This window comes from Perca fluviatilis, chromosome 7 (assembly GCF_010015445.1).
Source record: "Perca fluviatilis chromosome 7, GENO_Pfluv_1.0, whole genome shotgun sequence".
In the NCBI taxonomy this organism is placed as follows: domain Eukaryota; kingdom Metazoa; phylum Chordata; class Actinopteri; order Perciformes; family Percidae; genus Perca; species Perca fluviatilis.
The window spans coordinates 40,977,734-40,991,431 of NC_053118.1; the positions used below are offsets into that span (position 1 = coordinate 40,977,734).

Here is a 13,698-nt window from a genome sequence, read left to right on the forward strand (position 1 = left end):
CACAATGGGTGCACTATAAAGCCCTAAAACGTTCCTCAGCCATGGTAGAACTTAGCAAAACAAAGATTACATTTTTAAAAACTGACTGACAGCAACTCTGTCACAGCCTGAATATGAAACTCTGCTTTGGGGGAATTTCTGAGTCTGTTTTCAACGTTGGTGAAAAATAACTCTTGGTTTCTTGTTGCTGTGTAGTCAGGGGGGGGGGGTCTCTAACATATCTGGCCGACGGTTGGGATGCTTTTTTCGCAGTTTTTGCAAAACAACCAACCCAATGCAAAGTGCAACGACTGAAAGAGTTTGGGGGTGTTGTTGGACGGTGGGGGATTCCCTGACTCTGAGACTCAACCTTCACTGCCATCCGACCCCAGCAGTTCCTCCCCCAGGATGGAGAGGGGTTTTCCATGGAGCTTCTTTGGGAAACACCTCTGTCTGGGCCTGGCTCCAGATGGTTGCCCCAGGCTTCATCCTGGCTGGGTCACTCTTCCTCTACTCTGATGATTTATAGCTTTTAAATCCATACTTAGTCTGGACCCTCGCCTGAGACCACTTTGCTATGCGAGACCCTCGCATAGTCATGGTCATGACACCATGTGAGTCACGAATGTAGAACTGCCGCCATCTTTGACCGCTTAGCACGGCTACAACACTTGGACAAAGTGCGAAAACTAAATACTTTCACTCAGGAAAAGCGTGTTCTTCAACCCCTAACCCTAACCCCTTTACCCAAACCCTATAACCCTTACTACTTTATTATTTAGTAGTTCTACTTTCCGTCATTCTACTTAAGTCATTTAGTGTCTACTTTCAGAGATTTAGTGTCTACTTTCAGTCATTTAGTGTCTACTTCTCAGACATTTAAATGACACTAAATGTCTGAAAGTAGACACTAAATAGCTGAAATTAGACCTTAAATGACTGAACGGATACCATTGTCTGAAAAGTAGACACTAAATGACGAATAAAGACACTAAATCTGAAAGTAGACACTAAATGTCTGGAAAGTAGACACTAAATGTCTGAAAGTAGACACTAAATGTCTGAAAGTCGTAGACACTAAATGACTGAAAGTAGACACTAAATGTCTGAAAGTAGACACTTAATGAATGAAAACTAACTCAAACTAAAGTATAATTAAATCCCAAAGTCTAAACTAGAATAAAAGCTAAGATTAATTAAACTGATGTGTCACTTATATTATAATATATTATAATATTTTATCTGCGCTGACCCTATATAAGGAAAGTGATAAAGTATGGTATATATGTAATATGTTATCTGCTGCTGGCCCTATGAGAGATAAAGTGGGGGGTATTATAATATGATATTATAATATTTTACAGTATATAGATGGAGGAGTTCTCAGACTTTTCTATCTCTCTCTCCTGTCATTCAGGTAAATATACTTTTGATTTTCTGTCTTTGAGACGTTTAAAATTCTGTGATTGGTTTAGATTCTGTTTCAGCTGCCAGAAACTAACTTTTCTGAAAAATGTTGACGCTTTTTTCAATGTTTTTTCACTTCATCAATGTTTCTGTTTCATTTTCATGCTTTTCAGCAGTTCTGGATGCTTTTTCCAATGTTTTTGGAGCTTTTTTACAATGTTTCTGTGGGATTTATTTGGTGAATTTCTTCTCTTTTCTCAGTTCTTGCAGCCTTATTCTGTGTTTGTTGAAGAACCTTAAAGTTAAATGTGGTTTTGAAACTTTAGGTGCATTTTTCAAACGTTGTTTTGATGTTTTTTATGTGTTTGTCAGTTTTTTTTTTAGACTTTTTGTCAGTTTTATTCTGTAGTTGTTGCATCTTTTGTCCGTCCCGTTCTAAAGAAGTTAACTATGATGTAACCTGTCTGTTATGATCCCATATGACAAGCACATGTTTGGGTTTTATGTATAATCTTAGTAATGAAGTGTGTTATCATGTGATATTCCAGGTATCTCTCCTGCTGCTGACTCTAGAACTCATCTCTCTCCTCTTATTCAGGTAAATAAACTTTAGATTATTATTATTATGTCTTTAACACATTTAAACTTCTGATTCTGTTCCAGCTGTGAGAACAAAGCTTTCTTTGTCAGTTAGTCAAAGTTTTTGGTATTATTTTAGACATATCTGTATCTTTTTTCTTTGTATCCTGTTGCGGAGGTTATTCTTCTTTACTACAACTTACCAGTTTGTTCCCCAAGAGAAACTGTTCAGATACTACACACTTTGTTCCTGTGTTGTTATTACACAAACTTTATCATTGTTGGTTTTGAAAGAATATGAATGAAAGGTTTATTTCTGTGCCTATCCTTATAGGATTATTCATACATATTTTAAATAATGCAGACCCAGAAGTGTAGACTGGTTTTAGTATCAGGATGTCCCTCTGTGTCTGTCTGTCCTCGTTACAAACCTGTCTCACAGTTTTCCTCAGATTGATGAACATAAAGGGTACTAACGTAAGTTTGAATTTCAACATTAAAAAGCCTTTCAGACCAGAATAAGTTATAGTAGAAGTTAGGGATATAATACAAAATATCATTTTATTAATATCTATACAATATCAAGTGGAGTACTAAACACATCACTAAAGACACTCAGAGGTCTTCTGTTGAAACTAACTTTCAGAAAAACGGCCTATTCAAAATGTAAATGTTCTTTTTTACTCTTGTTTTTAATACAATATATACATTTTCAGCAGTTTTATGAAAAACCTGTCACATGATTATATTTTCAATGAAAAATTGAATGTGCGTGACCCTTGTTAAGAAAAAGTAAAATATATATTTAAAACTTGTGATTCTGATTTTCTGAAACTAATGAAGCTTTCTTTGTCACTTCTTCAACGTTTTTGTAGCTGCTTTTAAACGTTTCCAGCGTATTTTTGACATTTGTATCTCTAACACTTTTTACATTTCTGTCACTTTTTCAATTTTTTGAGTTTTTTTTTGTCACTTTGTCCTCCGTTCTTGCAGCTCTTTTCCGGTGCTTTTTGAAGAAGTCTGCAGTTAAATGTAATTGGTGACATTTAAGGCCTTTTTCCACAGTTGTGGCTGCTTTTTCCTCCTTTTTTTTCCCTTTTCTGAAAAGGGTAAAAAAATCTTCTGCACTTCCTAAAGAAGCTTGTAGTTAACTGTGATGTAAAATAGTGTGTGTGTTATCATGTGATATTCCAGGTATCTCTCTGCTGCTGACTCTAGAACTCATCTCTCTCCTGTCATTCAGGTAAATATAACGTTATATTATTATTCTCTCTTTAACACATTTAAACTCTGTATGTTTATATCTGCAATCATTCAGAACTTATTCTGGCTGAATCACGACTTTATGGATTTTTTCTGCAGAAATATTTAGATTAATAATCCCGTCGTGCAGTTATTCTGTGCTGTAGAAACTCCTGATGTCACTTAACAAGTTCTTACATCATCAGACAGTCAGGAGACATTTATAAAACTAAAGACATATATATGATAATATAAAGAGATGTTAGATATGTCAGAGTAAAGTCTCTAACAGCTTTTATATGATAATATAAAGAGATGTTAGATATGTCAGAGTAAAGTCTCTAACAGCTTTTATATGATAATATAAAGAGATGTTAGATATGTCAGAGTAAAGTCTCTAACAGCTTTTATATGATAATATAAAGAGATGTTAGATATGTCAGAGTAAAGTCTCTAACAGCTTTTATATGATAATATAAAGAGATGTTAGATATGTCAGAGTAAAGTCTCTAACAGCTTTTATAACTCTGTGTTCTCCAGATAACATGAAGATCTCTATCTTTGCCGGTGTTCTGTTGACTCTCTTTGCCAACTGTGCAGTTGCTTTATTTTTGATTTTTTAAGGGGGATAAAGATGAAAAGTTTGCAAAAGAGCATATCGTGGCTAACCTATGCACCCAGGTGATGACTGACAGAGGATTCGCTGTTGTCAGCAAAACCTGTTCGCCGGCCTTAGAAAGCTTCATCATGGGTACAGAGGCCGAGCGGAGACGTCTGTGGTCAGGGTGAAAAAATTCATCAAAGCACAAAGACCTTTAAACTTCTTGAGTGTAATGTTGATCCTGTTCATAGCACGCCTCCCAACTGTCAGTACACTGATAAAGAGGTTCAAAGCAAAATTATTGTCACCTGTGACCAAAGAAAACCCTAAGGGGTTTACAATGGTAAAATCAGATGAATCTGTTAAACCTGCCGAATCAGAGTAATCTATTACTACCTGATGAATCAGAGTAATCTATTACTACCTGATGAACCAGAGTAATCTATTACTACCTGATGAACCAGGAGTAATCTATTACTACCTGATGTATCAGAGTAATCTGTTACTACCTGATGTATCAGAGTAATCTATTACTACCTGATGAACCAGAGTAATCTGTTACTACCTGATGAACCAGAGTAATCTGTTACTACCTGATGTATCCAGAGTAATCTGTTACTACCTGATGTATCAGAGTAATCTGTTACTACCTGATGTATCGGAGTAATCTGTTACTACCTGATGAACCAGAGTAATCTATTACTACCTGATGAACCAGAGTAATCTGTTACTACCTGATGAACCAGAGTAATCTGTTACTACCTGATGAACCAGGAGTAATCTGTTACTACCTGATGAACCAGAGTAATCTGTTACTACCTGATGAATAAAACACGCTGAGAATTTAACTCTGGGTCTGTTTTTAATGTCGTCATGCTCACTCATTCATAAAGAAGATAAATTGAAAATAAAGTGAATGACAACTGAAAGAGGCAATATTCTTTGATCGCTTTTTGACTTTTTTGATTTATTAAAATGTAGTTATTTAAAGTATCAGATGCAGACATTCTATTTCTGGACACAGTTAATAACGAGACATTAAAAATGAACTATCACACACACACACACACACAGACATATACACACACACACCCGACACACACACTGACACACACACACACACACACACACACAGAGACACACACACACAGACACAAACACACAGACAGAGGCAGACACACACACAAACACAGACAGACACAGACACACACAAACACTCACACACACAAACACACACACATACACAACAAACACAAACACACAGACATATACACACACAGACACAGATATGGAGGAAATATTTATCCATAATTCAAATTGAAAGTCCAAAGAGAAATTCAAAGTCCAAAGAGAAAACAAAGCGAGATCAAATTAAAAAGATTATTTTTTTTTTTAATTTTCCATTTGGCTTTGGCTTTGAATTTAATATTTCGGCTTTGAATTTCAATTTAACATTGGCTTTTAATTTTCATTTAATATTTGGCCTTTGAATTGTCAATGTTAACATTGGCTTTTAATTTTCATTTAATATTTGGCTTTTTGAATTTCAATTTAACATTGGATTTTCATTTGGATTTAATATTTGGCTTTGAATTGTCCATTTAACATTGCCTTTTCGTTTGGACCTGACACATGTCAATGTAAATGAGGAGGCGTGGCCCAAAGGCTGGTGGGAGGGTCTGAAACGAAAGGGTGCAGAGGCACCTTATGAACAGCAGGGGGAGCAGACTGTTGAGGAGCACTGTTAAACATCTGTCTGCAGCTTCACCACCTTGGCCAGGCTTTGCCTCTTATTTCACATGATAGAAAATGATGATGTAGGCTAAACACAAACGACATTTCATGCAACAACCGTGAAGTTTTCATGTAGTTAGTATAATTGGGCCCATGTTAGTGAGGACTAGATTAGGGACACAACATTTCCTACATTTTGACCAAGTATGATGTATGAAGAGTGAAAACTGTAGGAGGCACACATTGGAAAATCTTAAACGGTCTGAAAAGAGGACGATACGTAAACTGTGATTTCGTAGAAACGCGGCTTGATATCCGAATGCCCATTCAGCCCAATAAAGGCCAAAGTCTTGTCTTCGGTTTAAACTTAAACTTAATTATTTACATGGAGTCTGGTGGGTTTGAGGTGAACCAGGTTGTGATCGGACGCTGCAGAGGGGGAGAGAAGAGGAGATGTATGCATCCTTAATGTGCGCATACATCAGGTCAGGAGGGTCCTTTTCTTCTCTGGTAGACACAGCTCACATATTATTGTTTGAAGCGCGTCGGCAGAACTCTATCCATGGTGACGTGGTTAAAGTCTCCGACATGATGATGAGGGCACTAGAGGTGTTGAGTCTGTAGTTTGGAGATGGTGGTGTGAATGATGCTACAGGCAGATGTTGGGTTTGCAGAGCGAGGGATGTATACCGACAACGATGATGACATGCGGGATTTCTTCTAGGCAGATGGTATGGACGGAGTCCAGCAGCCAGCAGTTCAACATCCGGGCTACAGAGCTGTTCTTTAATCGTGATATGACCGGGATAACACCATCTGCTGTTTACTAGAACGGCAAGCCCCCGCCTTGCTTACCGCTCTTGGTGCAATCCCGGTCCGCCCGGACAGTGTGGAAGCCTTCCACGGAGACGTTCTGGTCCGAATGTCCCTGTGCAGCCAAGTCTCCGTGAAACACATCAGACTGCACTCACCGTACTGCTGGTGACTCCGTGGTTAACGCCGTTAGCTCCGTCCATTTTGTTGCTAAGGGACCATACATTTCCCATAACAACAGACGGAGACAGGGCTTAAATCTTCTCCTCTCCATGCGCCCATCCCGCCTCCGACCCTCCTCTATTCCCCCCCGACTTTCCTCCTCCTCTGCGTCCCGGTGTTTTTTCTCAAGAGTTCGGGTGGTATATTAGCTGGTCTGGCCATAATGCCGGCCGGATTAGAGCGATCACGCTGTACTCGGAGTAAACAAAGGCAGCATGTCCCGTGAAAGCGGCATTGATAAAAACAACACTAAAAGAACCGAAACTCTGCAAAGCAACCTCGTTAGAGAGGGCAGGACTTCACAGAGTTAAAGAGATAAAACAAGGATGAAACAAAAGAAAAGGAAAGTTAAAAAAAAGTTAAAAGCAAACTCAAAAGCTGGAGCAGGTAACAGGCAGCATGCAGTTACCGCATGCACACTCAACTTCTTACAGCGTGCGTGTTAGCTCCATCCTGTGGTGTTTAGAGTGTAACTTCTTACAGTGTGTGTGTTAGCTCTATCCTGTGGTGTTCAGACTGTAACTTCTTACAGTGTGTGTGTTAGCTCCATCCTGTGGTGTTCAGACTGTAACTTCTTACAGTGTGTGTGTTAGCTCCATCCTGTGGTGTTCAGAGTGTAACTAACTTCTTTCAGCGTGCTGTGTTAGCTCCATCCTGTGGTGTTCAGAGTGTAACTAACTTCTTACAGTGTGTGTGTTAGCTCCATCCTGTGGTGTTCAGACTGTAACTTCTTTCAGCGGTGTGTTAGCTCCATCCTGTGGTGTTCAGAGTGTAACTTCTTACAGTGTGTGTGTTAGCTCCATCCTGTGGTGTTCAGAGTGTAACTTCTTACAGTGTGTTAGCTCCATCCTGTGGTGTTCAGAGTGTAACTTCTTACAGTGTGTGTGTTAGCTCCATCCTGTGGTGTTCAGAGTGTAACTTCTTACAGTGTGTGTGTTAGCTCCATCCTGTGGTGTTCAGAGTGTAACTTCTTACAGTGTGTGTGTTAGCTCCATCCTGTGGTGTTCAGAGTGTAACTTCTTACAGTGTGTGTGTTAGCTCCATTCTGATTAAACTGAACTCTGGATACAAGACACACATGTGGCACATGTGTTCAGAGACAAAGAGCATAGAGACAAAAGACAGGCCTACTTGCAAGCGCCCCAGCCTGTTGAGTTCAGACCTCTATTCAAAAGTCGCAGCCAGAGGGGACAACTGGCAGGAAGTCAAAGAACTACAAGATTGTAGTCTTCACACTTTCAAGAGTTTCGAGTCTTCCTATTGGTTCAGCAGCACCATAAACACAGCATGAGGTCTTAATCTATAAATAAGCCTGATCAACCAAAAATCCTTTGTCTTCCATTGCAACTCCCATTGCTGAAAGGAGGCCGCAAGCGCTTGTGTTAACTTCTATTTTCTGAAAATGGATTTAATTTCGGAGGATCCTATGAAAACCGCACCAGTGTTTTCATATCTGCAGTGAGAAGGAAACAACGTTTTTCTTCTCAAAGTCGACTAAACTTGCCCCCTTTTGGAGGGAAGTTTCTCGTCGGGTGACGAGCGCCAGGGACCCGCTCTGTTTCATTTCTGTGGAAACCTATGGACAGGAATACGAATGGATACACACAGTAAGAAGGCTTTACGTCTGGGCAGAGATAAGTAGTGTGTTTATTAATGAGCAAAGGGTTTGCTACCACTTGTTTGCCATTAATGTGATTTGATTTTAATTATGTACTGGTCCATATGTGGTTATTAATCTGTTTCTGTGAATGTATCATTGATCACGATACTGTTGATTATGTTGTGTTGAGTAGCTGGGTACATCTGTAATCGCTACCTGCTAACTCCCATTTCACGGAGTTTAGTTACTGTCTGGCAGATAATCGCGGAAAATCAGCTGTTAGCTACTGGAGCGGTTATAATGACCGTTCCCCTCAGTAAGACAAAAGTCTCAGAGTCTGTCATAACTACACGTTTGGTCCAGACCTGAGTGGCTGAGGGGGGCTCAATCAATGTGTCTCTTTCTTTACCCTTTCTTCTTTTACTAACCACACACACACACACACACACACACACACAGGCCACGGTGAACAGCTGTTTCCTGCAAGATAGCCACGTTGCTTCCGAGCTAACGCTGCTAGCTTAACCACGTGGAGTCGGCATGACGTTTGTACAGAGATAACACATGGCCTAGCATACGGGTTTAGCGTGCACGTTGCCTAGCAACCCCCTCGGCCTCTTTCAACCCTCCTCGTGCACCCAGCACCACTACCGCCCTCTTGAGGCTAAATAGTTTTGTGCAGCTCACAGGAGTAGCCATTTTGATAGTTCTTTGTGTTAGCCTACATTTCGACACACCCCCTCCACTTTCACTCACTCTCTCACACACACACACACACACACACACACACACACACACACACACACACAAACATACACATACACACACACACACACACACACACACACACACACACACACACACACACACACACACACACACACACACACACACACACACCACACACACACAGACACATGCTGCTTGTTTTGCTTTTGGTTGTGATATTGTAAAAAGGTATATAAGTTTATGATTGAAGGATTATTGATCAGCCATTGATGATTTTGAAGTTAATAAATTTTACTATACTTTAAAGTAGCAGTTGCCTGTGATTATTTGTGTACTTATTGTAATAATTGCTGGTTGAACACAGGTCAGTGCTCAAATTCACCCTTCCTTTGTTCCTTTAAAGGATTACCACAGAAATGAGACTGTTCCACAGTTTGATTATTGGTCCCTGACTTGCAGGGTGGTGCCCCATTTTGATTGTTTGTCGATTTGATAAAGTTATTAATAACCATATTCATATATATATATTTTCTTACATATACATATATTCTTTATTAATATTGATAAAACATCTTTGATAATTTGCCAATGATCAAATCTGTACCCTACGAGTACCCAACACATTCCATATGGGATTAAGCATATTTTTTGCAAGAGTTGCGATTTGACTTATGTAGCCTATTGTTGTACCATATGAAGTAAATTACCTTACAAGTAAATAATATTATGCCCCTAGGTGGACTGGGGTCAGGGTGCAAGATAAAACAATGGTAACCAGATTACACACATAAACACACTAACCAACCAACACACTAACCCAGTGGTGTAGTCTAATGTATTGTAGTTGGTATACTGGGCCTTTTGGGGGCATATCAAAGTGTGGGGTCTGGGTGTCCTCTCCCAGCGTTATTTTGAGCACCAAAGACTACTGCATTCTGATTTTGTGTATGTACAGTATATATATGTAAGTGTGTATGTACACTTTTATGCACCAATTTATGGTGGGAAAAATGTTGTAGAAAGTACTAGAAAGCAATACTTGAGTAAAAGTACAAGTATCGTACTAGAAAAAGACTTTGGTAGAAGTGAAAGTTACCTTTAGAATATTACTTAAGTAAAAGTCTTAAAGTATCTGATATATACTGTACTTAAGTACCAAAAGTAATTTTCTGATATTTAATGTACTTAGTATTTGAAGTAAAAGTAAAAGTTTTTTTTTTTTTTAAAGCAAGCGGTTAGAACTTTTATTGTGAACTTTATTGTGGCTTTCTTATAGTAAAGCATATTCAGGGTTCCCATATCTTCTTAATCTCACTCATCAAATCCAAATCACATTCTTTTCTAGGACTTTTCAGGCACAATTCTCTTAAGTTCAAAGAACAAACGGCAGATTTTTAGAGCTGACATCAATGTACAGAAACATTTCTTGCAAATACGGCCATGCTGCCCTGAAAAGGCAAAAGACCTTAACTCGCTAGAGTGTGAAACTGAGAAAAATGACTTTAAAGTTTCTGTTTTGTCCAGACAAAGTATTATAGGTAGGAGTCCCAAAAGTTGACAACTAGTTGCTATAATGAAGAAATGTTTGTATGCAAAAAAATCTTGAGCTCAAAATTGACCTTTGACCCTTGTTTGGCAGTTACTGTACTCTGTCCTTGTATCATGTGCCAAAACAAGCAGTCATGCAAAGGCAAAAGGCAGTAACTGACATATAATCAATATTTGCTTGCTGTTCACCATACTTACATCCATTATAAGAACACCTAACCAAGGTCTAGTCATCATGGGATTTGTTTTAAATTATTTAGAAGACCTTTGGTTGTTCCTATTTAGTGCTATAATGATCAGGATAGTGTGGCAATACTAACAAAGTTGAACAGTATGACAGATAAGTTACTTTGCAGTACAGTATACAATAACGAATAAATACAAGAAATATTTTCTCAATAAAGATAATTTAATTATAATTGAATACAAAGGTATATTTATTGTTTAACAATAAATATATTATGTTTAACACTTTTGCAAGGCACTATATCCAGGTCATATTCTTATTAGGGCTGAGCCCCCTAAAGGTCTGATCCTAGAACTGCCCCTGGTTAAGGGTTAAAGCCACCAAAACGCGCGAAAATGCACAGTCAACAAACTCGACTTGGATTACTACTTTTTAATTCTGAGATAACATTCAGGTTAGCATACTTTGTAATCGTACGTTAGCAATAACTAGCTTAGTGCTATTATGGATTTGTGTAAGATTTGACATCAACACCTGCAAGAAGGAAATATGGCTCAAACACATATAGATTGTTGTGGATACAGCAGATGAGCGGCATTGCTATGGATTATATCTTCCATGGATTATATCGGATTGCATGCAAAGTTAGGATGCCAGCTATGTATTTAATAATTGGTTTTCGGCATCTGATGTGAGGCTCCGCCAAGTGAGGAGGTGTGTCAGCATCACCGTTAGCTTACGTGACACAGATTAAATTTAGCTAGCTCCGGGCTGTCACTGACACTGACAGATCTGAACCATCGGCACTTTATTTTAAAGATAAGTCGTGTGTATGTTACGTGGTTTGGTGACAACCGCAAACTTTGACAGTTTGACAAAGCCAGAGTACAGTAACATCACGGTGGCACAGTAACATCTCTCTTGATGGCTGGCTAAACAAAGTCAGAACACCTTAACTCAACTTCAGCGTGCGCGAAACAAAGGCAAAGAGCCGTAACAGCTGTTAGGGCGTTCTGCTGTGGTTTCTCGTATGGTTTTGGATGTTACGGTTGTCATAGTCTTTTATTTTCTCATTAAAACAATCAAATTGACTCACGATATTTATTCACATGATAAAGGAGGTCTCTAATACCTCCAGTAGGTGCTCTGCTTCCATGGCGGTTTCAGTTTGGCCGCCCTCCTCCTCCTTTAGCAACAAACAAGCGCTGAAACAGAGCGTGCGGGCGGTGGAGCGTATGTGCGTAAGCAATCTAGGAGCAGTGATTCGCCAAACCTCCCTTAATGCAGTCGCACACATTTCTTCTAATTTTATTTTTAGTAACAAGTAACGAAGATGCTTAGTGGAAATATAACGGAGTAAAAGTATACATTTTATCTAGGAAATGTAGTGGAGTAAAAGTGAAAGTTGACTAAAATTTAAATAGCGAAGTAAAGTACAGATACGGGAAATTTCTACTTAAGTACAGTAACGTATATTTGTATCCGTTACATTACAACACTAGCTACTGTACACTCATGTAACAACAGGGAGAGGACACCTCAATGGTTTTTGACCTTTTTTTTCTTGGGGGAACTAACAGATGAATATACTCTGGTCCATTCATGTTTACAGTGTGCATGGAATTTATCACGTAATTATCTTCATAGTTTCTAGATTTCAGAGTCCAACTTCTTCAGTGTCTTTATTTTCTATTTCCATATATACCAGGGAGCAAGACATATAATATGTAGAGAAGGAAACTCGGCCTCTATAAAAATAAAAAAAAAACGCAAGAAAAAGCGTGGCAGATAATAGTGGACCGACTGAATGATAGTCTAAAAATATACATTTATGAACTACTGCTCTTAACTGAAACCATTCACTGAGTCACTGTCATTGGCAAAACAAACAGTTGTACACTTTGCATTAAAAGCGAGCAGTGGAAGTTAATATAACTTAGGAAATTTATATTTTAGCCCATGAGAGAGGAGGAGGAACAGAGTGAAAGAGATAATTACGCATCACATTCTAGCGTTGTAGAACATTGATCTTCATTGTAAATTTCCTGAGTAACATTATCTTCTGCTTACTTTCAAGGCAAAGAGTACAACTGTTAATGTGAGAAAATGATTAGTAGCCTAATCCTTGAATGGTCTGATTATGATGGTTTCAGTTCAGAGCCGTGTTCAGTTAAAGTGATGGTTCGGAGTAATTCACCCTAGGGTCCTTTGCACCATGACCTCCGGCCAAACACCCCCAGAAGCTTTTTCACCTGGGTCTAACATTGGGAGAGTTAGCGAGAGTAGCGTTAGCGCTGAATAGCTTATCGCGAGGGGCTAATGGACCCACGTTTGTATCTGGTAAATGACCCCACTAATAATGCCCGAAATGATACCAAACGTCTACACTAGTATATATAGGTTATGTACTCCTAAACGATGGATTGGAAAGTTTGTAAGTACACCATGTTATTTATATAACACTTGCCTGCTGGCTTCGCTTTCTGTTGCTGCTACCTGCAGTAAGACGAAGTGTAGGGGTCGCTACAAATTACTACAACCGAAAGAGATACAACAAAAATATTTTTAATTTAACTTTTTTTATTTTTATTATGTGCTGTAGTATAACTAGCAGGAGACAAGTAATAATTGAGGTAAGTTTGGAGACATTACCTTATTTAATCATTGAATTAATAAATATTTTTGTTGCATCTCTTTCGGTGTAGTAATTTATAGACGGCCCTAAGCACTCGTCTTACTGCAGGTAGCAGCGCAGCAGCAGAGAGCAGAAGAGAGCAGGCAAGTGTTCATAAACTTCTGGTGTACTTACAAACTTTCCAAGTAAGAGTTCCCATATTTTGGTTATAGTTCTGATCCATTGATTTTGATTGAAAGCTAGCCACTGTGTGGCCACACCATAGTAACTGTGGGTGTGGTATAATTGATAAAGGGAAGTTGGAAACAGGTGTGGAGGTTTTTTGGAAGTCCTTTACTTGAGACCAAACGGTTTTTAATCATATCTACTTATCCTGTTTCATCTTATTAGATATCATCTAAGAAACCATCAGTATTGTTTAT

The 13,698-nt window shown here is 38.7% G+C and overlaps 1 long non-coding RNA gene across 1 annotated transcript; it reads left to right on the forward strand.

Annotated features, from left to right (window-relative positions):
* The first annotated feature begins 1,376 nt into the window (after positions 1-1,376).
* On the forward strand, positions 1,377-3,894 carry LOC120562417. The gene is made up of 3 exons (XR_005639784.1): positions 1,377-1,396; positions 3,160-3,208; positions 3,748-3,894. It is a non-coding gene; the product is annotated as an uncharacterized LOC120562417 (long non-coding RNA).
* The last annotated feature ends 9,804 nt before the right edge of the window (positions 3,895-13,698 follow it).